Raw genomic sequence first — 25,991 nt, 5'->3', positions numbered from 1 at the left:
CAAATAGTTATATATTAGAAAGTGAATATTTTAATTTTTCCTCATAGCTAGGGCTTTCTGAGTAAAGAAACCTGGAACCCAGTTTAAAAGACAAGCCTTGAAATCTAAAATATGGCTAAATAATTAATGAGAGATTTACCTTCCCAGACTAATGTGTTTACATTTCAAAGTGTGATGAAACCTAGAACCATGGAACCAATTGTTTATATTCCCAAGGACTGCAATTAACAAGGGAGAAAAAGTCCCTCTTTCTCTCTCAGGAAGGAAAGGTAACGGCTATTCCATTCCTATGTAAGTCTCTAGATTCCTAATTTCAGGGTTTCTTTTATGCAGTACAAACCCCCATGCATGTAGGGTGACATTTGGCTCTCATCACACAACTCCAGAAGGATTAGGTCAATAAGGAATGTATTCAGTTATTGCTGTAAGTTATACAAATCTATCCTTGCTCCACAAACCTCATGCTTACCTTCAGGATAATATGAATAAATAGAGATATTAAAAATCTATCATCAAGAAAATATGATGAGCGTTAAAATTATAAATATTTGAGTAAACATAAAAGATTATTTGTTTCACAATTTCTTTAGAATACTTATAAATAAAGCAAAAATTATAACATTTCCTATGGGTTTTTAATGTATAGATATGTAATATACTTTAGCATAAAGGGTAGGGTAGAGGAAAATGAATCTTTGTAATTCCAAAGCTTCTACATTTCAGGTGTAGTCATTCAATATTAACTCGAAGTAGACTGTAAAAGTAAGGGATATAATTGTAGCTCAACTCTAAACCTTCCTTTAACTGCTCTGATTGTGATAGTGGAATATTTCTCCCTTGCCAGCTGACATAATATTAAGCTTTGTCAGTATAAGAAGCTAAAGGGACACCAGAGTTAGAAAGGCATTCTCTCCCTGGTTCTGGTGTGCTCTCCTCTGCTGGGAGGCCAGCAGCATGTGGAACATCCAGTGGCACTCCCTCCCATGCAGTTTCAGAAGTATCATCCCCACAGGATTTTTCCAAACAATTTCCATACTTAGGCACCTTCCCATGGATGGCTTCCTTCAGTACCCCAGAGGGTGGCTTCCCAGAAAGTTCTGAGGTATATTACCTCCTGATAGATGACTTCCCCCAGGAACCAAAAGAGCAAAATCAAGAGGGAATTACACTGATTCCAAGACTCATTTATAAAGCTACATTTAAAAAGACACTTTGGTATTAGTATAAATGTAGACAAATAGATCAAAATAAGGCGTCCAGAAATAGGTCCACATTTGTATAGTCAATTAATTTTCTACAAGGCTGCCTAGGCAACTCAATGGTGAAAGGATAATCTTTTCAACAATGGGGCATTTGGATAGAAAAAAAAAATTTGCCCTTTTCTCACATCATATAAAATATTAACTGGAAATGGATAATATCCTGACTGTAAGAGCTGATATTATAAAACTTCTAAAAAGTAACGTTGAATAAAATCTTAGTGAGATTAGATTTTGCAAACATTTCTTAAATATGACACAAAACACATAAATAATAAAAGTCAAATCAGAAAATTGGACTTTATCAAAACAAAGAAAATTTCTGCTCTTTAAGAGACACTGATAGGAAATTAAAAGCAAACCACAAAATGGTGAAAATATTTGCAGAATATATGTGTGACAAAAATTACCTAGAAAATAAGAAGAACTCTTATAATTCAATAAGACAAATGATCTAATCCAAAAATTGGAAAGGCAGACATTCAAATTAGGAAATGGATAGAAGATTTGAGACGGCACTCAAGTAAAGAAAATATAGAGATAGTCAATAGACACACAAGAAGATATTTAGGACCTTTAGTCATCAAGGAAATTCAAATTCCAAACACAATTAGATATCATTATGCATCTACTTGATGGATGAAATTAAGACTGGCAAGTTTTGTTGATTAGGTCAATCAACTGGTAACCCTCATACATTGCTGTTGAGAATGTAGGATGGCAAAATTACTTTGCCTAATTGACAATCTCTTATAAAGTTAACATATATTTACTGTATGACTCAGCAGAGCCACACATAGATATTTGTTTAATAGAATAAAAAATATCTCCATACAACTCTGTAAATATGTGTACACGAATGTGCAGCTCTATTCCTAAGAGCTGAAAATTGGGAAAAAACTAAACATCCATCCTCAGGTGCCCGGATAAACAAATTGTCTTATATTTATACAAAGGAACAAAAAGAATGAAGTACTAAGTCACACGTGGAATGGATAAATTTCAAAAGTATGCTGAGTGAAAGAAACCAAAAACCAAAAAGTACATACTATGTGATTCTATTCATATGAAATTCTAGTATTGTCAAACAAAGTCATAGTGACAGAAAGCAACTACTGGTTAGAGACTAGTGGTGGTATAGGGGACTGATAGGGAGAAGGCATGAGGGAATATTTAAGGGTGATGAAAGTGTTTCATATCTTGATCATGGTGGTGGTTACACGGGTGTACATATTTGTCAAGACACATCAAACTCTTCACTTAAAATAGATGTCTTTAATTGTGTATAAATTGTGTCCCAGCATATTTGGTTAAGAGATGAAACATAAACAAATGAAATCACACCATACCTAAAAGCTAGTGCTATAAAGCTTCTAGAAGCAAATATAAGGGAAGACTTCCAAAGTCTTCTTGGTTTAGGAAAATGTTTCTTAGACAAGACACAAAAAGCACTAAACAGAAAAGAAAAATAAATGTAAGTAAATTTAATAAAAATTAAAAAGCTCACTCTCATCAAAAGACCCTTGAGAACATAGAAATATAAGCTATAGACTTGGGGAGTAAAGTCACTCTCTCTCTATATATATATATATCTTACAAACAACTTTAATCCAGTATTTATAAATAGCTACTAGAATTCAATAATTAAAAAACAAGCTTATTAAATGTACAGAAGACTAGAACAATTTACTAAAAAGATATATAAATAACCAATAAGAAAATGAAAAAAAAATGTTCAACATAATTAGATATTAGGGTAATAGAAAATAAAACTAAATGAGATAATACTGCTTATCCCATTGGAATGACTAACATATAAAAAAAAAAAAACTGGCAGTATCCACTGTTGGAAAGAATATGAGCAACTGATATTGTGTTACGTGGTGTACGTGGCACCCACTTCGGAAAAGATGTGGGCAGCATCTTATAGAATTAAATATATATCTACCCAGACATATAAGAGAGAGGAATGAAAGTAAATGTCCACAAAACACTTACAAAATATGTTCATGGCAGATTTATTCATAATAGCCAATCATTGGCAACAAAGAAAACATCTATCAAAAGAGAAATGGCTAAATTTATTTTTGCATATCCTTACAGAGGAATGCTACACAGGAATAAAAAGAACAAACTGCTGTGAAATATATGTGTAAATATTATTCAGTGATAAACAAGAAAATCCTGCCTTTTACAATAACATGGATGGACCTTGAGGGCATTAGGCTAAGTAAAATAAATCAGACAGAGAACAACAAATGCTGTATGACCTCATTTACAACTGGAGTCTAAAAAAAGTAAACTCAAACACATGGAGAGTAGACTTGTGGTTGCCAGGGGCTAGGGGTTGTGGAAAATGGGGAGATGTTGGTCAATGGATTCAAACTTCCAGTTATAAGATGCATATGTTCTGGGAATCCAATGTACAGCATCATGACTATAGTTAACAATACTGTATTATATATTTGAAAGGTGCTAAGAGAGTAGACTTTAAATGTTCTCACCACACACACACAAAATGGTAATTATGTGAGATGATGGAAGTGTTAACTAACCTTCTTGTGGTAATCATTTCACAATATATACATGTATCAATCGTCATGTTGTATACCTTAACCCTGCACAATGCTGTATATCAATATATCTGAATAAAGCCGGAAAAAGAAGAAATCAATATTGTCGTGTCTTGAGGTAGGGAGTCAACTGGAAAGTGGCACAAAATAACTTTTGGGGTGACAAAAATATTGTATTTCTTGATTGGTGTGGTGGATAAATGGCTGTGTGTATTTGTAAAAGCTAGCAAATAACTCACACTTAAAATACTTGAATTTTATTTATGTCAATTATTTCTTAATTTAAAAATAAGGAAAAAGTGAATGCAAAAAGGAAATTAAGACCCCCACAGCTGCATTTTAAAAAATAAAATCAACAAAATATACTCAATGAATTCAAAATATGGTATTAAAAATTGTGAAAGAGAAAGCAGAGGAAAAGAACAACTTCTGATAGTCCTAATATCGGGAGAGCAACAAGAAAAAGAACTGTCAATGGTAATAACTTAAAAACCAGTTGGCTTGGGCTGGCCCTGTGGCTTAGTGGTTGGGTGCACGCGCTCCACTGCCGGCGGCCCGGGTTCGGATCCCGGGCGTGCACTAACGCACCGCTTCTCCGGCCATGCTGAGGCCGCTTCCCACATACAGCAACTAGAAGGGTGTGCAACTGTGACATACAACTATCTACTGGGGCTTTGGGGAACGAAAAGGAGGAGGATTGGCAATACGTGTTAGCTCAGAGCCGGTCTTCTTCAGCAAAAAGAGGAGGATTAGCATGGCTGTTAGCTCAGGGCTGATCTTCCTCACACAGACACACACAAAAAAAACAATTGACCAATCTGAGAACATCAGCCAAAATAGGGAAAATTTGCAAGCTCCAATGAACAGTTGAATGCTTTCTGATGACAACACAAGAGGAGACCTACAGTTATGAAACAAAGAATATTGTCATAGACCACCCCCCCTTCTAAGAGAACAAGAAAACGAGTCTCACATAAACATGAACTCAGAAAAAGAGCATGCTCAGATCCCATAGGAAGTTATTTTCTCTCTATATATAGAATATATATATATATAAACATAGCAGTACAACATCCCTATGGGAATAACTGGTTGCCTATGTAGTGAAAACCAAGATGCACTGCCCAAATTCTGCTTCATATCAAGGACTTATTGCCCCAGCTGATGGTAGTGCTGTGGGTAGGCAGGCTTCAGTTGTCTGTGTCTTCAAGCATTTTGTCAGCAACACAGACAACTCACCCAAAGTAACAACTTTTCCTGTAGCAATCCACACCCAAACACTGATTGATGCAGGTTTATAAAGTCCTGGCCATCTTGGCCTGACTCAGAACACCTCCAAATGGTCATTCTACTACAGAGCTCACCAGTGGGCCAACTGAGGCTGTCACTAGTATTACATTCAGCTTGATTTCTCTCTCTGCCCAACACGTCCCCCTTATTTCACAGGTGTTAATCCCATGCATTTATTACTAAACATCCTAAATGCCCAGCTATCTCAGAATGTACTTCCTAGGGAAAAAACCTGCAAGAGCCTGGAAGATATGCTCACAAAATAGATAAAAATTCTAACCAAATATTTCAAAATAAGTGAAAAAAATTTAAAGAACTGGTAGAATATGTGAAATAATAGCAAAGATCAGAATTTAAAAGAATTCTGTTCTGAGTGATTAGAGGAAGAGAAGTTTTGAAAAGAGGGGATAGATCAGGAAGCAGTTAGAAATGGAACAAAATCCATTTCATAAATAAAGTCTAAACTTGGAAGAACATAAGACTGAATAAACTTTATGGATAAGGCCATATAGAGAAAGCAGATAGGAAGAGAGGAAAAAACTGGAGAAAGAATAAAAATAATTCTCTAGAATACATTCTCTGTAGTTCTAGTGTTATAAACTTTGAAACCAGGTAAATACTCATGCATGATATTAGACGCCACAGGAGTTGTTTCTTTTGGAGAAGAGGGAGTGAGTAGTGAGGTGTTTCTAATACATTCACCCCTAGGTATCCACAGAATCCTCAACCCGGGACTCAACCAACAGTGGATCATGTAGTTCATACTACAGTACTGTGTGTTTAAGATGCTCTGTTGGTTGAATCAGGGGATGAGGAACCCGCGAATATGAAGGGCCAAGAAAGGGACTTGAGCATACTCGGAATTTGGTATCCGTGGGGGGTTCCTGGAACCAATCCCCCGTGGATACCAAGGGACAAGTGTGTTCTATTTTTTGACTAATTTTTTTCATTTTGTGATAATTTATTGATGTGCCAGTCATGATTTGCTCCCTTTTCTATCTGTGCATTTTGTTTCCATAAAAAAGTGACCGTGATGCACTCTTCTTTCATGGATGCAATACATTTTATAGGAGGATATTATAATATCTTGTATTTTATGCATTTTTTATATTTCCTCTCAGAGTTTTTTACCCTTATGTTTTGATCTCTGTGTTTCATGTTCAAGGCTTCTTCAAATGTCTGGCAAGCCTTGGAAGTTCAAACATATTCCAGACTGTGGCACTAAAAAGCTTGTTAGAAACTCTCTGTACATGGGGGTACCTTGTAGACTGGTGGGCTCCAATGTAGGAGAGTCAGACAGAGAAACATTACTCATTTTGTTCGAGTAACCCCTAACTTCCCTTCACCTACTGAAAAAAGAAATCTTATTGTTTCCTAAAGGAATTTTTTAAGAATGGTTGTCAATCTTTTGGGTACTGAGTGTGGGAAAGAGACTGGTGATGCTCCATGCTATCAGAGCACTCACACGCAATCCCCTGTTTTAAGTGCATCTCCTCACACATGCCTCAGTTCTGCCTGGAATCTCCAGTCCAGAACTCCTCTGGTTTAACTGCCATAAAAGAAAGCCTCCGATCTTACCCTAGCATGGAAGAAACACAAAACAACGCTAGTGAGATGAGAGTCTGCAGTCTAGCGTCAATCTATGAGCTCTTTGTTATCAACCTGTGATGAGACAGGTATAGAAATTGAACATAAGTATTAAGCAACTTTTATAAAATTTGATATTACTGAGACATCTAATCAGTGGACATATCTTTTGGAAAACAGAATAGAATAGTTGAGATGTTTATTCCATTTTTCTAATAATGCATTTTTATTGTATTTTACTGAAGTATTGGCTTGTGATGAATGGAAAAAGAAAACTAATTGCTCCTACTCTGCAGATGATTTGAGAAGCGCTGATCCAGAAGCTGTCTTCCTTATTAAGACATTAAACCAGTCTTGCTCTTTTCAGCGTCATCTGGGAGGCTCAGTTGTGAGGAGAATTTTCAGAGAGAGTTCTGAGCCTTGAATTGGTTTGCTTTTGGTTGGTTTCCCACCTTCTGCAGGTGTATTTTCAGCTTTTTCTCTTCTGCTTAGAACCATTTTTTTTTGCCTCTATATTTTTTTAGATATATCCTGTGTGCTGTCCTCCACTATTTGCCTTCTTGATGAATTTTTTTGTTTTTGTACCTCTGCTGTTATTTTAGTGGGTTTAGGGATAGAGTATGTATGTTAAATCTCAAAAGGTTTATTTAGCTTTAAAGAAAAGATTTCACAACAAAACTTATGTCACTATTGCTAGAAATAGAACGAAATGTTAATAAACACAAAGGCAGTGAAGTATTTTAATTCAGCGCTGTGAAACCATGACAGGACCCATACATACAACACAAAAATGATATTGCATACTAAAATAATTCAATAACAAAATTAAGATCACATCCATAATATGCATGCTATTTTAATCTAAATGAAAATACTTCCCCAGGAATAATTTGCGAGAAACCAAAAATAAAACTCAATAAATTCTCAATATAGAACTTACACCAATCACATTTGCTAACAAAGAAAACTATAAATAAGTAATAGTAGTTATTTAAATACCAGCAAGGAAATATCTATAATAAGTAAGTATTTCATTCTTAAAAAATATGTGATTAATAAATGACAATTTCAAACCTATTAGAAAAAAATGAACAGAAGAAAATTGGAGATGGGCAGTGCTGTACTTAAAGAGATATGTAGTGCCGTAGATGCCTTAATTATTTAACTAGTAAGAATGGAAATAATGTAAAAGAACTTAACCCCAAAACTGAAAAGTGGGATACAAAAATAAGAATAGAGGTAACAATAATTTGAAAATAAGACAGCATTATGCATTTTATACAGTTTAATTTGAAAATCTAAATAAAATTAACAAGGGAGAAAACTGTTAGATTTTACCCTGGAGGTCACACATGAAATATGAACTTCAGTTTTATTCATTATGTTTTAAAAAGAATATTGATAAACTGCAGCATATCCAGAAGACTGCGCACAAGAAGATGTGGTGTCTGAAATTCAGGTCACATGAGTAATCGGAAGGGTTCAGATTATCATCATAAGTGTTTCAAACATCTGTGAAACAATATTAGACTTGTTGTACGACACAAGAGACAGAAAATATGAAAATCACAGAGGCAAATATCGGCTAAAACAGTAATGAGAGCTGAAAACAACGTTTTGTGAAGTCGTCGATATCCAGTCTGTGCAGGCTGATTCCGCTTGAACACACGGATGAAGGAATTTCCGTACAGGTGAGGTAGGACAAGATGACCACCAAAGTCATTCTGTCTCTAAAATTTTATAATCTGATGATAAATTGAAACTGGATAGCTCCCTCTTCTTAATAATCTCAGGGTGGAAGGCCATGCAGACATCTCCTTCAGCCTGAGGTGGGACTGGATGATTATTATTTTCTATTCATTTACGTAGCATATCTTCTATGTTACATAAAGTGTAGTTCAAAGCTGTAGTCAGAAAAGGCACCCAGAAATACTATTTTTGTGGAAGATCAAAGAAATAAAAGGCCTTTGAAGAGATGTTCAATGTCTTGATTAATATAATAAGAGTCTTACATTCTGTCCAGTTTTATATTTTATGTATCCTTTCTTTTATACTACCATTATACAAAAACAAAAACTCTGTAAAGTAAAAAAGGAAAATTTATATTATCCCTATTTTCTGTATTTAAAAATTTAGACTAAGAGAAAAATTATAGCTTTATTAAAGTCATAACCTAAATAATGTCAAGCTTAAATCTTTTAATTACTAGTACGGTATCTTTTTTCCTCTTTCTGTCATTCTCTCAGAAGTAAGCAACTTTCAGATCTGAGGACTTCATTTCAAGCTGGACATAACATGAAGCAAAGAGTACAATCAGAGATTTTGGGCAAATACATCGAACATAGAGCAAGAGATAATGCCCTTTTTGAGTTAAGACCCTTTTTGAGAATGATGAATCCAGAGGAAAAAGAGGAAGAGGAGAGTTATTCTTTAGTGACATATCCTTTGCTATCTCCCTTAATCTTTACGACAACCTTGAGATGAACATAATACTATGCCTTCTTTACATAAGAGAACATTAAGGTCCCACAGTATCAAAGGATTCCTCTAAGTCCACACAGTTATACAGACAAATGGACTAGAAACATTTACGAAATGTGTGTATACTGTTGAAAAATGTTCTAATTATAAAGTCTTAAGAGGAAACCCAGTCTTCCTAATCATTTTCTGAATGGCCAACTGTACATGTTTGTTCCTGAGGCTGTATACCATAGGGTTCAACAGTGGGGTGATGATGGCATAGGTCACTGTCACCAGCCTGTTTTTGCCTGATGTATATTTGACTGAGGGTCGCAGGTAGACAAAGGAAGCACAGCCATAATGGACAATGACCACAATGGGATGGGAGGCACAGGTGGAGAAGGCTTTTTCCTTGCCTTTGGTGGGGTATTCAAGATAGAATGGAAAAGAAAGATGTTAAGAGATGTAGATGAAGAGCAAGGGCACAATAAGCACTAAGACCCCAGAGATGAAGATGACCAGTTCATTGATGTAGGTTTCAGCACAGGTGAGATGAACGCCCAGTGAAATATCAAAAAAGTAGTGATTGATCTTGTGGGATCCACAGAAGGAGAGACTAAAGACCAAACTTATCCCCTCCAGAGATATTAGGAAGCCACTAAGAATACAAATTGTTGCCAGTGGTCCACTAACCCTCCAGCTCATAAGAATGGGGTGGTGTAAAGCAGATGGCAGCATAACTATCATAACCCATCACTGTCAGAAGCAGGCAATTGGTGATACCAAAACCAAGGGAGAAGAATATCTGGGTGGCACCACTCATAAAAGAGAGTGTCCTGAGTACAGAGAACAGATTGATAAGCATCTTAGGCAGGATAACAATTGTGTAGAAGATCTCAGAGGTAGAGAGGACACAAAGAAACAAGTACATGGGTGTGTGGAGGCTGCAATCCAAGTGGATTACCGAGATGGTGTTGATATTTCCACTCAGATGGTCAAGTAGAGGCAGAGAAAGACCACAAAGAGGACAAGCTGCAGTTCCCCAAGGCTGGAGAAACCTAGCAGTAGAAACTCAACAACGCAGGAGGAATTAGCCACGGAGGGCTGATAGTACGGAATAAAGCCAATATGATCAGGTCCAGAAACCTTTGGAGCTGAGAGATCTGGGAGACTCACCCTTCATAAAGTAGCTAGCACCAGTCTGGTATGAATGAGAAACACCAGGAATGAGGGAGAAAGAAAGGATTGCAAATTATTCAAAAATTATCCCAAATTATCATGCACTCACAGTGCTATTTTTCTGCCAATGATTTTACCAGTGAATTTGAGGGCAAGTGTTCACATGAAATGTACAGGTATTTGCTCCAATAAAGCCTATCCTTCAGGCCCCCTCCTTGCAGACTTATGTAATCTCAACTTAATTTTTTGATAATCTAGTCCTCCAAAAAACCTTTAACTATATTAGTTATGATTTTAAGTAGTCATAGTTCTATCTACATTAATGATACATATATTCTATAAGTAATAGGACCAGTGTCTGAAGATCCATCTCCCACCTGCTTTTAATCCATAGTTCATTTAAGGAAACATCCATTGATCTGTCTTTGTGTTGCTTGCCCTTAAAGAACACAGTTCTCTTTCATTACTAATCATATACCCCATTTCCATGCAGTCATTCATTAAAATTAATTTGGTTTAGAACTACAGCTATGGCCTTAGAACAAGTTTTAAGATTCCTTTACAAACTCTTATAGGACACAAGGCCTGACTTTCCCTTGCAGGAAATGCATGGCTAGAATAATTTAGTTTTGCGTTAGCATTCACTGGTTTTCCATTTGGTTATAGATCTTACCCTTGATATAACTGACCCAACAAACTGTTGTTCCTAGGCTCTTTCCCTGAATTCCTGAGTAGTGAGGCTCAGATACTTTTCCTAAGGCCTCTGGAACAATTATTATTATTGGTACTATATTGTACATATTTCAATCTAACTACTCTTATCCCCTCCCACCACCTGCCCAAATCTCTTCTTTCACCTGTCTTCTGTTTCTCAATAATAAATTTCAAAGTATTCTTACTCATCCGAGCTGTAAATTTCTGAGACATGTTTAAACATGTGAATTTTCTCTTCCTCCACATCCCATGTGTTTTAGTTCTGTGATACATTTAGGATCCATTTCTTCCTGTCTGCAAGAAATTAGCTCTTCCCAGACTATTACAAGAGAACTATAAACAGACTCCTTTGATTCGATCTCTTTTCACTCCAAGCCATCCTCCACAATAGCAGCAAAGTTGTCTTTCTATAAGACAAGTCCTATCCCGTTAACAAAACTAACTGACCCTCAATTATCTATAAAGTTAAAACAACTATATTCACAGTCTTTCATACTTTTCTGTTGATTTGCAAACTGACCCAGTAAGCAGAGTGCAAGGAGAGACCAAAGAAAGAGACAGACCACTCCATATTAGTAGATGGCAGTTTTAATAAACAAAGGGACTTACATATTAAGTTTGTCTTGGATGGCCACAACATGACTAGATCTCCTCACCAACTCACCAGAATCTTAAAAGTTTATATAGAAGCCTTAGCGGGGTTCAGTAAAGGATGCTGTCCAGATGGTCTCAACAACACCTTACTCTCTCAAGGCTATGTACTTGAAACAGCCCCCACTGTGGGAATCATGAGCAGAACTTACATTCCAAGGACAGGGGAGGGAGTGAGGAGCCTCCAATTGCCCAGGTCCAGCTCACAGGTCAACTGGCAGTCACATCCTCTTGATGACCTCCTCCAACATTTTCCCAAATGTACGTTTCCACTCATAAATAACTGCCATTATACACTCCTTCACATGCACTTTAGCATTGAGAAATTTTGAAGAATGATGTGATTTTTCATACTACCTCCTAAATCTGGAAATAGTCCATGTTTTATGTTTGTTGTTGCTTTTCTTCTTCTTCTTTAAAGTTAGCAACCTTCTTTAAATTCTTAGTTTAAAAAAATATATACTCATTGAATTCTTTCCACAAATTCTTAATTGTGCTTTACCAATTTCTCTGGGTTTCCTGAGCAATCACTAGAATTCTTACTTGCTTTGCCTCTGGTAGTATGAGTTTGTCTTTGACTCCACAAATTTTAACTTACTAGAGACCAGAACCTGCATCTCAATGCAGTCAATAGTATCTAATATATACGAAGTGATTGAAAACTTGTTGAAAAACTAAATGAGCAATGATCTCAGTTTCACTTCTAAATTATTTCAAAACTCTCAAGTAGATGGCATTTGAATCAAGGGGTTTTCCAAACTTGTTCCCTTAATATTAGTGTAGTATTCAACATTAACCTTCTGCTTCAACATTTTGCAATGAAAAAGCTCTCTGACATGAGTCTCCAAATGCAGGGACAAAAGATTCATTGAAAATTGCTGCTATCTCATTTTCATTTTTGATTATCAACTGCTCTCCTCCATTATCTCTGTAGCTAAACTTTTTAATGTTAAAAATACTTCATTGTTGATTAAAGTCCTTTGCAAGTTACAAAATTTATATTACTGTTTTCTCTTTTGCTTAGACGAAGGTTTAGCAAAATTTTGAAATGGGACTAGAATCAAGAGCTTGAACTCTTATTTTGATATCTGTGATTGCCTTATCTCTAAACTTTATAAACAAGAAATACACAGCATGCAGTTGACTGGAACAAAGGCCCCACTAGCATTCTTCCTCAGACGTCTTCTTTACATTTCCAATTTCCTGGTCTCCTTTCTTTGGGTATTTTCTCTTTTTCAGGATTATTTCAAGAAATAATAGCAACTAGTTACTCAAAGAAAGTTGGAGTTCCTGCAAGGAAAGAAAACCCACATTACTCAATGGCTATTCCATGACCATCCCGCCCCCGCCACCCCACAATGTGCCATCTACTCTTCAAGCTCATCCTTGGAATCTATGTGGGAACTGAAGTTTGAAAATAAAATTCACTATGGAAATATTTGACTCCACTTAACCCGGTCTAGGATGCTGCATAAAATATGTGGTAAATAGGAGATAGTGTCCTGAGCTTGGCAAGGAGAATATTACAGGTTCAGAGAAAAACTTTGGAAAAATGAAAAAGAGGAAAAACAAAAAACAAAAAAGGAAAAATTGGGCAATTAATTTGTCTTTTTAACAAATGAAAAGATTGAATTGATTTTTCATTATCCTGCTCACTAACTCTTCATGTCCTATAGGGTAAATTCAATTTCCTTAAGCAGGTTAATAAGACAGCTAATTCTCATCCTCATCTACATTTACAACTTCATCCTCTAAATCTTCATCACACAGGAACTGCACTGAAATACAATTTCCTATATATACCTTTGTGTTTCAAGACTCTATGCTTGAGAGAGAGAAAGGAAGAGAGAGATCTCAGTCTCCAATATCTCACCTTCATGTGGCCCACTCATTCTTTACATTTTTTAAAATCACTAGTTAAACTTTCTTTAATCTGTCTAGGGAGAGTTTGCTGTTCTTAGCATATTTAAAGCTTAGTACATTCAAAGACTGTTTCATGCATCTTTATCAGAATACTCAACATATTATATCAAAATTATTTTTCCTGTTTGTCTCCCCAAAGGACTTCAGAGCCTCAATGATAAAGACCATATCTTATTCTCTCTATATTCTCAAAACTTAACCCAATATTTAAATAAATGAGATATAAGCACTTGATGAATAAATAAATGAAATAGTCCATTAAAGAGTTAATAATGATTCCAATTGGTTTGTTTTAGAGTACATGGGTCCCCTTTGCACCACCATGTGCCTTCTAAACAGAAACACTTTTGATGTTCACCATACATTCCATGTTCTCTATCAATGTTTGTTTTCTTTCTTTCTTAGACTATATCTTCCCTATGAAAAAAACAAAAGCTTTTCCCATAGCCTTGCTTTTTTTTTTGGCCTTGGTCTCCATCTTTATACTTACATTTTTCAGTATACTGCTGTCCTTTCTGTCATTTGATCACATTTCTTATTTTCCACTGCTAATAATGAGAGGTAAACATATCATTGGCTCATGGGAAAACCCAACAATTTTTAAATATGACATACAAATCAACAACTGGATTGTCATTGCATTTCTCAATAAGGAAATCAAAGTCCCAAAATAAAAATCAAAATTTCACATTTCTTCAAATTGAAGTTTTGATGACATGAAGGTGTCTTCAATTTTCTGACACTTCCTAGAGACTTCTATGAAGGTTCCAAGGTGAAATTTGCCAAAATTTTCTTCCCTGTCATAATGCCTCAGGGTTCTTCTATTTTCCACAAACTCTCTAAAGCAGTATAAGAAAGCTATCTACATTACGTCATAGAAAAATATTACCTGTGCCTTTCTCCATGGGCAGGTTATTCATTACCTCAATGAGTATCACTAATGGTCTTTCCTTTTTACATTAGCCATGCCCTCAATGGCTTGGTTGGTAATTGAGATCCCTATCTCCATAGAGAGCTAATTATCACATTGTGCCCAATATTTGCCCATAATTTCCCTAATTAGCAAATAGAACCTTGGTAAGACACTATGAGAAGGCCCTTTCCAATACAGCATGGGGATAGTTGATTTCCTTTTAGAAATTTTCTAGGTACTCATTAGAGAGCTGGAGGTTTTCTGGGCACAATTTGTTAAAACAGACATCAATGGAACTGTCTCCTTTGAGTGTCCCTACATAATGGCTCTAAATTTTTATTCTCAGGTTGGAGAAAAAGATCTATTTCAAATTCTCACTTCTGAAAGCCAGAAAATGGGAAGAAATATCCAACGAACAGAGGGCAGCATATCAAAATGGAAGAGGCAGAATAAGTCTTCAGACACAGGGAAACAGTTCCCAGAATATAATGAAAGCATGATAAATATTTTCTTAACAAATAAATAAATAAAATTTGAATTATGAAGAAAACTGTGATAGTGCCCTTATATAGGTTTTAGCCAAGTCTTCTACTTCAGTAGAGCTTCCTCCTAATTTCCGGTTGCATATTTATTCCCTCTGTCAGTGAGTTTGACACTTGTGCTGGAAATGGGGCAAATGTTAGACACTCATGGATGTCTCTATGAGGGATTCACATGAACTGCTCTTGTACGAGTTACGTCAAAGATGCTACAGGCATGGGACAGTAGGAGAAAAGCCCAAGATATCAAGTAAAAATTTGATGAACAGGACTCGGTGGTTTCTTTCTCCTTCAGTTATGTCAGAGATTAGGACTATGGCTAGATCTTCAGGAAATACTTTGCTAAGAAGATTCATTCACAGGCTTTATCTTCCTCTAGATGTGCAGAAGGTGAAATATAGTCACACATTTTTCAGACTTCTCACTTAGGTAGATGATGTACATGCCTCTTTGCCTTGAATCTAGGTAGACTGAGTGATTACTTTGACCAATAGACTGTAGCAAAAGCGATAATGTATTAGTTTATAAACCCTGGACTCTAAAGTCTGGCATCTTCTACTTCTCTTCTCATCCTGTCTCTTTGAACATTAATTTTTGGACCCTAGCAACCATGTTTTGAGGAAGCCCATACAGCCCTTAGAGAATCCAACTGGTGAGAAACCAAGACTCCTAGCTCCTAGACCAGATAAGCACACAGCCAAAAATTAACATGAACTATCCAGCCACATAAGTGAGCAATCTTGGAAATGGATCCCTCAGCCCCGCTTGAGCCACGAAGGAGAACCTCACAAAGTGCAAATATAGGCAGCTGTCATGAAACCCTGCCAAACTGTATGCAAAATAAATATTTGCTGTTATTTTAACAGCTAAAATCACAGGTAGTTTGTTATGCAGCGTTAAATAACTACAACAGATTTTGGTATCTAAAGTCAGAGTGCTAATGTAATTAAAACTTAAAACATATTACATCGACTTTGGAATTCATAGTAAGAGAATCTAAAAAGGGTTTAGAATTTTGTTAAGGAAAGGTGAAAGAGCCTGGAGGCAACTCTTGGTAAGCATTTGAAGGATAGACAGAAAAATGTCATTATAGTTTGGTTAAAAAAAAAAGATAATTATTATGCTTTGCTGGGAAGTTTGGCATACCATAGCCTGGAAAACAGAAAAAGCATTTAGTGATCTCATAAAACTTACTGGAGAAATTTCTAGGAAGACCATAGAAAGTGCCAATCAAAGATAAAATATGAGAAGAAAGATATGAACAAAAGAAGATGTTTCGTTTTTGAGAAGAATTTAGAGGAAATGTAAAAAATACAGAACCTGATGGGTTTGAAAATAAAGTTGTTTCTCATCCCATCCCCAATCTCTCCCAACAAAGATTCTCAAAGTAGGAAATGGCTTCAGGGAGAAGATTAAACCCAAGATGCTATCAAGAAACCATTGCCACAGGGTAAAGATCACAAGAAGGTAACTGTAAGACTCTTGGTTAGAACTCAGAAATACTTAATTCTATACCAAGTAAAGTTTCCAAGTATCCTGATGGTATAAATGCTCTAAGTTGAACAGTAGCTCTTTTTATGAACTTAAGGGAATAATCATACAGCAGCCTCACAGGTAGCCCATAATAAGGAAAAAAATGTGGGTGTGGCTTTTATCTAATAGAATTAATTTTATAAATTGATACGTTAGAAACCCCCAAAGTTTTTTAAAGAAATTATATCAACTTGTGCCAAGGGGCACAGACATAATAAAAATGAAAACACTTCAAGTCTTCCAACCTTTTTACATTGAGGAATCAAACTGAGAAAACTACTCATCTGCAAATACTGACTATGGATAAGGAAGAACTATCAGAGAGTGGGAAAAAGACTCCACAGGTTAGAGCCAAAAGCCATGGAGAATCTTTCTCAGGAAATAGGACTGAGTCCTAATCAAAGAACTGGCAACATGTGCCCAGTTGGATTTCAGAATTTTTATGGACCAGCAGCTGCTATGTGGCTCATTTCAAAAGGGAGTGTCTATTGCAGTTATCCTATGCCTATCTCATCATTGTATTTTGAATATAGTCAGGAGCAGATAATTTGCATCTTCAGTTTGCAGATCCTCAAATGGAAAGAAACTACACCTAAACTACATCACATGTACAAGGATTTGATTTAGATTACAAGGTCATGGACCTTGAGCCAGAGGCAGCCAGATGCTGCAATTGCGTGAGATCTTGTGGGGTCTTGGGGAGAGTATATATATATTGCAAGTGGTAAGAATGTAAATAAGTTGTGATTAGAGGGAAGATTATACAAAACTAAAGATAACCACAAATACTTTGAGCCTCTTCCCAATGAGATATGTGTGCTCTGTTTCCCTTCCCCTAGAATATGGGTGGTCCCATTATGACTGCTTAGACCAATGAAATATTCCATAATGGTGCTACACTTTAAAAGACTAGCAGCATCCACTCCTAGATCTTAGAATATTACTCTTTGAACCCAGTTTCCACACTGTTTGGAACTCCAAGGTAAGTACATTTCACAGTGTATATGTATATCAAAACATCATGTTGTATACCATAAACATATACAATTCTTATTTATCCATTTGGAATACATTTTCAAAAATAAAAAAACAATTAAATAATTTTTTTTTAAAAAGAGAAAAAAACATTATTGGCTCTGTCATCAAGAAAGTCAATATATATCAATGGGAAACGAATGATGTTCAATCTTTAGAAGTACAGCCCTAAAAACTTAGAATAAGTGTACTTTTCAAAAGTGCGTATTCGTTAAAATATTTAGCTCTATTTCTTATTCTAAATGATACTCTTAAAAATGATTGATCTATCTATAACTTACAGATCTAGAAGTTAAGTTTAAATTCTTATATTGAGCAAAACATTTTCAGAAAAATAAATCTATTCTGTGGCAATCATAAAATAAATTAGAATGAATTACCCTAGCTAGTGTAATAAGCCCCTTGCTGTTTGTAGATTAGTTGTATGACAGAACAAAGTAGATTGAAGTGGCCAAGGACAAGCCTCAATTTTAATTTTTATGTTTCCTATAAAAGCAACACTCCTTTGGGAAATAGCGCCTCTAAACTATAGAGCTCAAACTTATGTGAGTCAGTCATTAAGGGTAATACCAGAAGAGACCATTTCCATCTCCCCTCACATTGATTCCCAGACTTAGATATTATTGTTATTGAAGAATGGACACAATACAGTGGCCAGTTCAGAGTACATACAGCCTTGAGTAGACATATGGGCTCCATCAGGTGTTGTCACACAGTTGGTGCCATAACTGAGCCATTGGTAAGCCATTTCAGTGTTCTACGAGGACATCTTCTGAGTGATGAGCTGCATACGTGAAAACAGGTTTCCCAGCATTATTTACTAAGTAATCAGTTTTCTTATTGACTTATGAAGTCACTTCTACCAAAAACCAAGTTCCCAAATATACATAGATCAATATCTGAGCTCTCTTTTCTATACCTTTGTGCTGTTTATCTCTTCCTGTTTCAGGAGGATGCTCTTATCATTACAAAGGCATCTTCCTACTGGGAAGAGTAAGCCCCTATATTACTTGTCCTTTTTCAAAATTGTCTTATTCTTCCATATAAACTTTAGAAATTTGATGGTCAAGTTGCCTTCATAGTTCATACCGGGATTTGGATTGGAATTATACTGGGTTTGATTAGCTTGGATGAAATTAACAACTTTATATTTTGTCATTCTAGTAAAAAAAAATTGCATTATAACAAGCAATTTAGTGATAGAGCTCAACTAGTTTTAAGATACTTGTTAAACATTTAGGTTTTTTCAGAACATCCCAATATTCATAATTAGAATTTCTATGGACAAGAACCCGAGAAGAAGAGTTTGTAATTAAGCCCTATTTGACGCTTATAAACACTAAAATTGAGAATCACTGGACAAATACACCAGTTTTCTGACTTAAAATTCAATGAAAAATTTCCACTTAGTATCTGCATCACTGTATTAATTGTGGTGATTTCTCCTTCAGAATCTATCACACAGGGACTCAACGTCCAATGTTGACGTGGGCTAATTATACTAATGGCTCCTACTCCCCAGGTTACTCAACTAAGGCTACCTTTGAGAAACTGGTGACATTATGTATCCAAAATAAACCTGACTTCTAATTAACCCAAGACAATGCCTCCAGGGCAGTAGATCCAGCCTCAGGAGTCCAACAATCACAGTACATGCTTATAATAACCACATCCCATGTTGGTCACCAGAACTTCTAAAGAGAGTGACTTTGGCTGGAGAAGCTGAGAGTCCTGATGGATAGGGAAGTTACCTCTACTAATGCAGATGAAATCTTCTATATCAAGGCAGATTCACCCTTTTCTACTTTTATATCTTCAGATTCTAAACTTTGGCTTAGAACCTACTTGTCAAGGGATGCCAGATACTAAATGACTGCTTCTGTCTGAATTGAAAGGAAGACAGCAATGTAGGTACTTACTGAGCAGGGGGAATATTGATCTACTCTGGGGCTTTGTGGGGCCTAGACCTAAGTGATGGGTAGTGCTTGAGAATAACTCCTCCTCAACCTCCCACAGAGGTCAGTCAAGGCAATTCCAGTAAGTGGCAGTGTTAAGAAGGAAAATCAGGAGACATTTTTAACTCAAAGTACTAAGAGTGATTGGACAAGATCCATAGAGTTCTCTGAATTTTTCTTAATGATTAGAATGGGTCATTTTTGCTCCCAACTAGATGTCCTTTCCTGTTCTTTTCTTTTCTTTTAGATTGGTTGATTGATGGATTAAATGAAACAGATATTTACTAATTCTCCACTTTTCTCTCTAATGTGTACTAATGGATGTATGTTTTTAACTAGAATTGAAATCTGATACTTAAACTCCATTGTAATAAGGCAAATTCAGGATTTTAATGTGTATCTAAAAAGATACAAATTCCACTTCGTTACTCTCTGAGGCCATCTACATAATTTCTCTATTAATTGATTGATGCTTTCCTTAATATAATTATTTGAATATATATAAAGTTTTGCATCTGAAAAATATGCAGATTTGCTCCCTATTGGAGGTACCCACTACCCTCAAGTACTGGATCCCTATTTAAATCCAGATTACATAAAATTCACTTGGAGCATCTAAGAAGTTAGACAAATAAGGTGCAAAGTTGTCATCCCAAGGATCATAACCTGAATTCCATCCATAGATTATAGAATATCATAAGAGGACTTTAGAGATCATTTAACTAGAGACTCTTGGGCTCCCTGAGTTGACATGGCTCTTAGGGGTCAGTACTCAACTCTTACCCAAAGTAAAAATTCCTTCTACAAGATGTTATTCGAGGAGCCTCTGCTTAAATATTTTCCATGCATCCTAATAGTTTATTACAGTTATTGCTTACCTTATCCCCTTTAATTTTAAAATTGGGGGACAACATCCATGCTAAATGTCATGCCCAAATTTACACAAAACTGGACCTAAAATGTAGATCTTTTCACGCCAAATGGAAGGATAATTTACCTTAATTTTATAGCCTGTGGGTATTTGGCTGGAAGATCATTTTTATTCTTGAACTCTCTTATCTGTCTATCCATGGTACTGACATAACACACTGCAGTGGTCTCTGATGTCTTCTTGAACAGATGGCAGCTGCCTTCTCAGATGAACGGTGTCACTGGGTCTCCACACACAATGAAAATGGAAAGTATATCAATCACACAACTCATTTAGACTGTGTGGTTATATTAATAGTATGCAAAAAAAAATCCACTTAACTGAAATCAGCTGTCCTCATGGGTCTGAGTGACAAACAATTCAAGCAATTTTTTTGAGTATTGGATAGATACATGTACTGAATCAGAATCAGAAAATTCCAGCTTCTGTGGTCCACTCTACACCTCATCATTAGTGGAGTGAGGGTATAGTGGCGATTAGACAGGAATTAGTTGAAAAGAGATCCAGAAAGGTTCTTGAGAAATTGATAAGACAAGGATAAGTAATAGCCAGAAAATTAGATTTCCCTCAGTGTCCCGAAATAGACAGAAACTGATTTTCCAGGTAGAGGTATTATGTAGGAAAACTGTCTCATTGGTTTGCCTTTCTTATTTCTTCATATAGAAAACATATAACTAGTACACACATATATGTATATAATGGGGCTATACATGATATATACATCCTTTATAAGTATATTTAAAACAAATATCTTCATGGCTACAGAACGAAAACTTTCTATTTGTGTGAAAGAGCTTTGAAACCTGCTCATGTGAGCATTCTAATAACAACTTCAGATAAATAAATAATTATACCTATTAAGTTTAGGATCAGTTTCTAGTAAATAAGACAGAACAAAAATTATAATCTCCAAATTCTATGGATACAATGAGTTTCAGAAATTTCTAATCATTTAACTCAGAGTCTAGGAATCTAAGATTTGCTATTGACTACAAAAATGTAAAAACAAAAAGTTCTGGTAGCAGATGCTAATCATTCCTGAACACAAAATAATGTAAAAGTATATAAATATACTGAAAAGTATATAAATGAAGACTGGATACATTAAAAATGCTGGATGAGGGGCCGGCCCGGTGGCGCAAGCGGTTAAGTGCTCGCGCTCTGCTGCGGCGGCCCGAGGTTCGCTGGTTCGGATCCCGGGCGCGCACGGGCGCGCACTGACGCACTGCTTGGCAAGCCATGCTGTGGCGGCGTCCCATATAAAAAGTGGAGGAAGATGGGAACAGATGTTAGCCCAGGGCCGTCTTCCTCAGCAAAAAAAAGAGGAGGATTGGTGGATGTTAGCACAGGGCTGATCTCCTCACAAAAAAAAAAAAAAAAAAAAATGCTGGATGATTTTTGCATCGAGAGAATTAATTTCTTTACTTCTTAAGCTTGTGCAGTTGGGAAATATACTCATGAAAAAATTATCTGATGTAAGGTCTAATAATGACTTTAGAAATAGCAGTTTGAAAACTGTGTTTAGTAGAGGAATATTAAAAAAAATCTTATTTATATAAAAATATATAAAAGTTATAAAGCTTTTGATTTATTTCAAGGAAATGGAACCTGGAATTATCCGATTGTCTCGCACTCTCTGCAACAAGCACTGAGCCATTTTTGCGAAACTCGATTACAATGAGTTTCTCAGAGGCACTTACAAGGGGAAAATGAAGTGTGGTGCAAAATACCATGAAGTTAATTAGTACTTTTCTACTACTGTGGTGACTCTTCTCTTCCTGAAAAAGGAAAAACTTTTCTTTAGACTAGTGTTATCTTCTGTTCCCCCTTTAGCTCAGTGCTCTAGTCTGCAAACCTCCGGTAACGTTTCTAATTGATCTATTGTTAGTCTGTCAGAAATAATACTAAAGAGTTTTATTTTTCCTTCTTGTTTTGGGTGTTGACATAAGATTGTTGCAATGAACAATTGACATAAGGTATATGATGTGCTTACCACACCTCTTAGCATATAATAAGTCATGAATAAACACAAATCCGCTCACACTTTTGCTGAGAGATCATCTAATTCTTCCTCTCCCTCTCCGTTTTATGGTTGGATAAGCTGAGGTTCACATGTTTGTGTCTGAACACTACTCATTCTTTCATTCTATGTTCTGATCAAGTTCAGATAGCTGAAGTTAACCATATTTTTCACTTTTGGAGAACTAGTTTTCCTGGGCTAGTAGTCAGCAAGAAAAAACTTTATGAGTAAAATATAAAGGAAAATGATTAGACAATTCCTTTATCCGTAGCTGGAGAGATGACATGTCCTAGTCTTCGAGAAAGCGTCCTAAGTGATTGTCAGTTATTCTGTTGCATGTTTAGCCTTAATTCTTATTTTAGCTGACGTTTTTGAGAGGGAGTTCCTCCAAACATCTAGAAATGCCTGCCACCTGCACAGTTTGTCCTGAGTTTTCCATATGTTTCTACTCTCCTCCCTGGATCCTGGTCTCTGTCTCTGTCCCTGCCCCTCTACACAGAAGGGATCTCCATGGAGCCGGTCAACGAGACCTTGCTGAAAGAGTGGGTCTTCCTTGGATTCTCATCTCTGGCCAGGCTGCAGCTGCTGTTGTTCGTTGTCTTTCTGCTTCTCTACCTGTTCACTCTGGGCACCAATGCCATCATCATTTCCACCATTGTCCTGGACAGAGAGCTCCATACCCCCATGTACTTCTTCCTTGCTGTCCTCTCCTGCTTTGAGATTTGCTACACCTTCGTCATTGTACCCAAGATGTTGGCTGATCTACTGGCCCCGAAGAAGACCATCTCCTTCCTGGGCTGTGCCATCCAGAAGTTTTCTTCCTCTTCCTTGGCTGCTCTCACTCCTCTCTGCTGGCAGCCATGGGTTATGATCGCTACATGGCCATCTATAACACTCTGCATTACACAGTGCTCATGGGACATGGGGTATGTTTGGAACTAGTGGCTGCTGCATGTGCCTGTGGCTTTACTGTCTCATTGGTCACCACCTTCCTAGTATTTAACCTGCCCTTCCACTCCTCCAATCAGCTCCATCATTTCTTTTGTGACACCTCTCCTGTCCTCAAGTTGGCATCCCATCACTCTCACCTCAATCAGTTGGTCCTATTCATACTTGCCATGTTTGCCTTGGTTATTCCACTTGTACTTATCCTGGTCTCCTACATCTGCATCATCTCTGCCATTCTAAAAATTCCATCCACTGTTGGAAGATACAAGACCTTTTCTACCTGTGCCTCCCATCTCGTTGTGATCACTGTTCATTAAGGTTGTGCCTCTTTCATCTACTTAAGGCCAAGGCCAATTATTCTCCAAGTCCAGACATCCTAATATCTGTGTCTTATACCATCCTCACTCCACTGTTCGCTCCAGTGATTTACAGTATGAGAAATAAGGAATTCAATTCAGCCCTTCGAAGAGTAATGGGCCAGACTTCATATCCTATTAATTAAAGAGTCAAGTTTTAACCATTTGGTTAATTGTATATCTTTTAGGTAAAATGTGTACTTTCACACATTTTTCTCCTTTAAGTGTAGAACACACTGTATCATAAGGACATTTTACATAGGAGAAGAATGAGGCTCAAAGAAGCTAAGACATTCTGGCTTTTACCATCAATGATACTCTAAGAAGGCTATGCAGATGTGGGAAAGGATTACTCATTTTTAGAACAAATTTCATCATATTTCACTGCTCTAAAGATTGATTGTTCAAAAACAAATAAGTCAACCGATGAGATCAAAGATGCATCCAAGCTGTTTAGTTACAAGGAAGAGAAGAAGAAAATCTGCATATCTATCCGTACTCCTTCTACTACCAGTGTTCCCTTTCCTGAAGTTGACAGGCAACCTTGGACCTTCATTCTACTGCAAAGTTTAGTGGGCCTTTTGGTCCCTGATTTACCCTCCTCAATCTACCTATTGAAATGTCTTTACTTGAAATTGTTCAGTTCTTCCTTTGTTTGAGGTTGGAACCTCATTATGGAGTCTCCTTTTTATACATATCCTATATATACATATGTCCTTCCCATACTATCCTGCTTTAGCTCTCATATTCATTCCCTGAAAATAATACCTATTTATTCTCTTCAAGGCAGCTACTAACATTGACTAATTGCTGAAGTATCTCAAGTAATCTAAGCAAAGAGATTTAGTTAATGTTAATAGAATGGAGTGTTAAAGTTCACTAAAGGCCAGAAAATCCATGGAAAAATCCTTCAGTGACTCCGCTTGCTATACAGGATGAAACCAAGTGTCCTCTGTTAGCAAGAATTTATTATCTAGTCTCTGTTTCCCTCTCTGGCATTATTATTTTAACATTATTCTTATCTATTTCTCATGTGAGCCTAATTAGGCACTCTGAAACTAATCAATTATTTACTGGTCTTCAAACAGACAAGATTCTGTATTCTTCCATGTTTTCTCGTGGGCTGCTTCTTCTCTTTGGAATAGCTGCTCTCCTTTATTTAATTTTCATACTCTATCTCATATTTCGGGACAACCTCTGATACTCTCTCACTTTCTCTCTAAAGCCTTCTTGTCTCCCTGTCACACTCTGCTGTTGATATTAGGCTCTGCCTTCTTTGTGTTCTCATAGCACCCTGCATTTATTTTTATTATATCTCTTATTACTTCAACAAATATTTATTTATTGCTTAATACATATAAGATGCTCCTTTAGCTACTGCAAATTGATGATGAACAAAATATGTGTGGTCTCTGTCCTCATAGTTTTATGGTTTGGTTTGGGAGAGACCCAGTAAAGAAATAAATTCAGCGAAACATAATCTACCACAAGTTGACAACTATTCTCTGAAGGAAAAGTACATGCAGGAGCTAGAAGAGATGATACTAGAATAAACCTAATTTATGTTGAATGCTGTGAATCTGGACTCCCTGGAGAATTAACATGTAATCTATAAACTGAAGGCTAAGTAGGAATCACTATATAAAGGGAATTATTTGGGGAGATCCTTTAAGACAGAAGGAACAACATGTACAATAGCCCTGAAGCAAGAAAGAGCTGGATGAGTTGGAGGCAAGCAAAGGCCACATAATTGTTTATTGTCTCTCCTTAGAATGAATTTGAAATTCCTGAAGGCACAGATTTTATAACAAATACAACCTTGTCAGTCCTGTTCCTTCTATAGTGCCTGGAATAAAAAGGATGTTGTATCATGAATAGCCTCGGGTATTCTGCCGTTTCTGCCCCAAAGCTTGCTTAACCATCATCATGTCCTGCCTTAGGGAATGGCAACTCTATGCTCTCAGGTAGCCAGGTCATGCACCTGAAAGTGACTTTTGCCTTTCTTTTTTTTTCTTTCTTACAACACACATTGAATCAGCCAGTAAGTCCTATAGGACTTCTACTGGCTTACAGGTTTTTCAGTCATATCCCTTCTCCATTTCTACAGTCTCATTCTATCTCATTT

The 25,991-nt window shown here is 36.4% G+C and overlaps 2 pseudogenes; one reads left to right on the top strand and one right to left on the bottom strand.

The window, feature by feature from the left end:
* Positions 1-9,334: 9,334 nt before the first annotated feature.
* Positions 9,335-13,592, bottom strand: LOC131401415 (olfactory receptor 10R2-like; annotated as a pseudogene).
* A 9,480-nt stretch (positions 13,593-23,072) lies between these two features.
* Positions 23,073-24,012, top strand: LOC131403298 (olfactory receptor 10K1-like; annotated as a pseudogene).
* Positions 24,013-25,991: the final 1,979 nt, after the last annotated feature.

The sequence above is a fragment of the Diceros bicornis genome, chromosome 4, assembly GCF_020826845.1.
Source record: "Diceros bicornis minor isolate mBicDic1 chromosome 4, mDicBic1.mat.cur, whole genome shotgun sequence".
Classification (NCBI taxonomy): Eukaryota; Metazoa; Chordata; class Mammalia; order Perissodactyla; family Rhinocerotidae; genus Diceros; species Diceros bicornis.
Note: the sequence above shows the minus strand (reverse complement) of the source record. Positions and strands in the feature narration are given on the sequence as shown.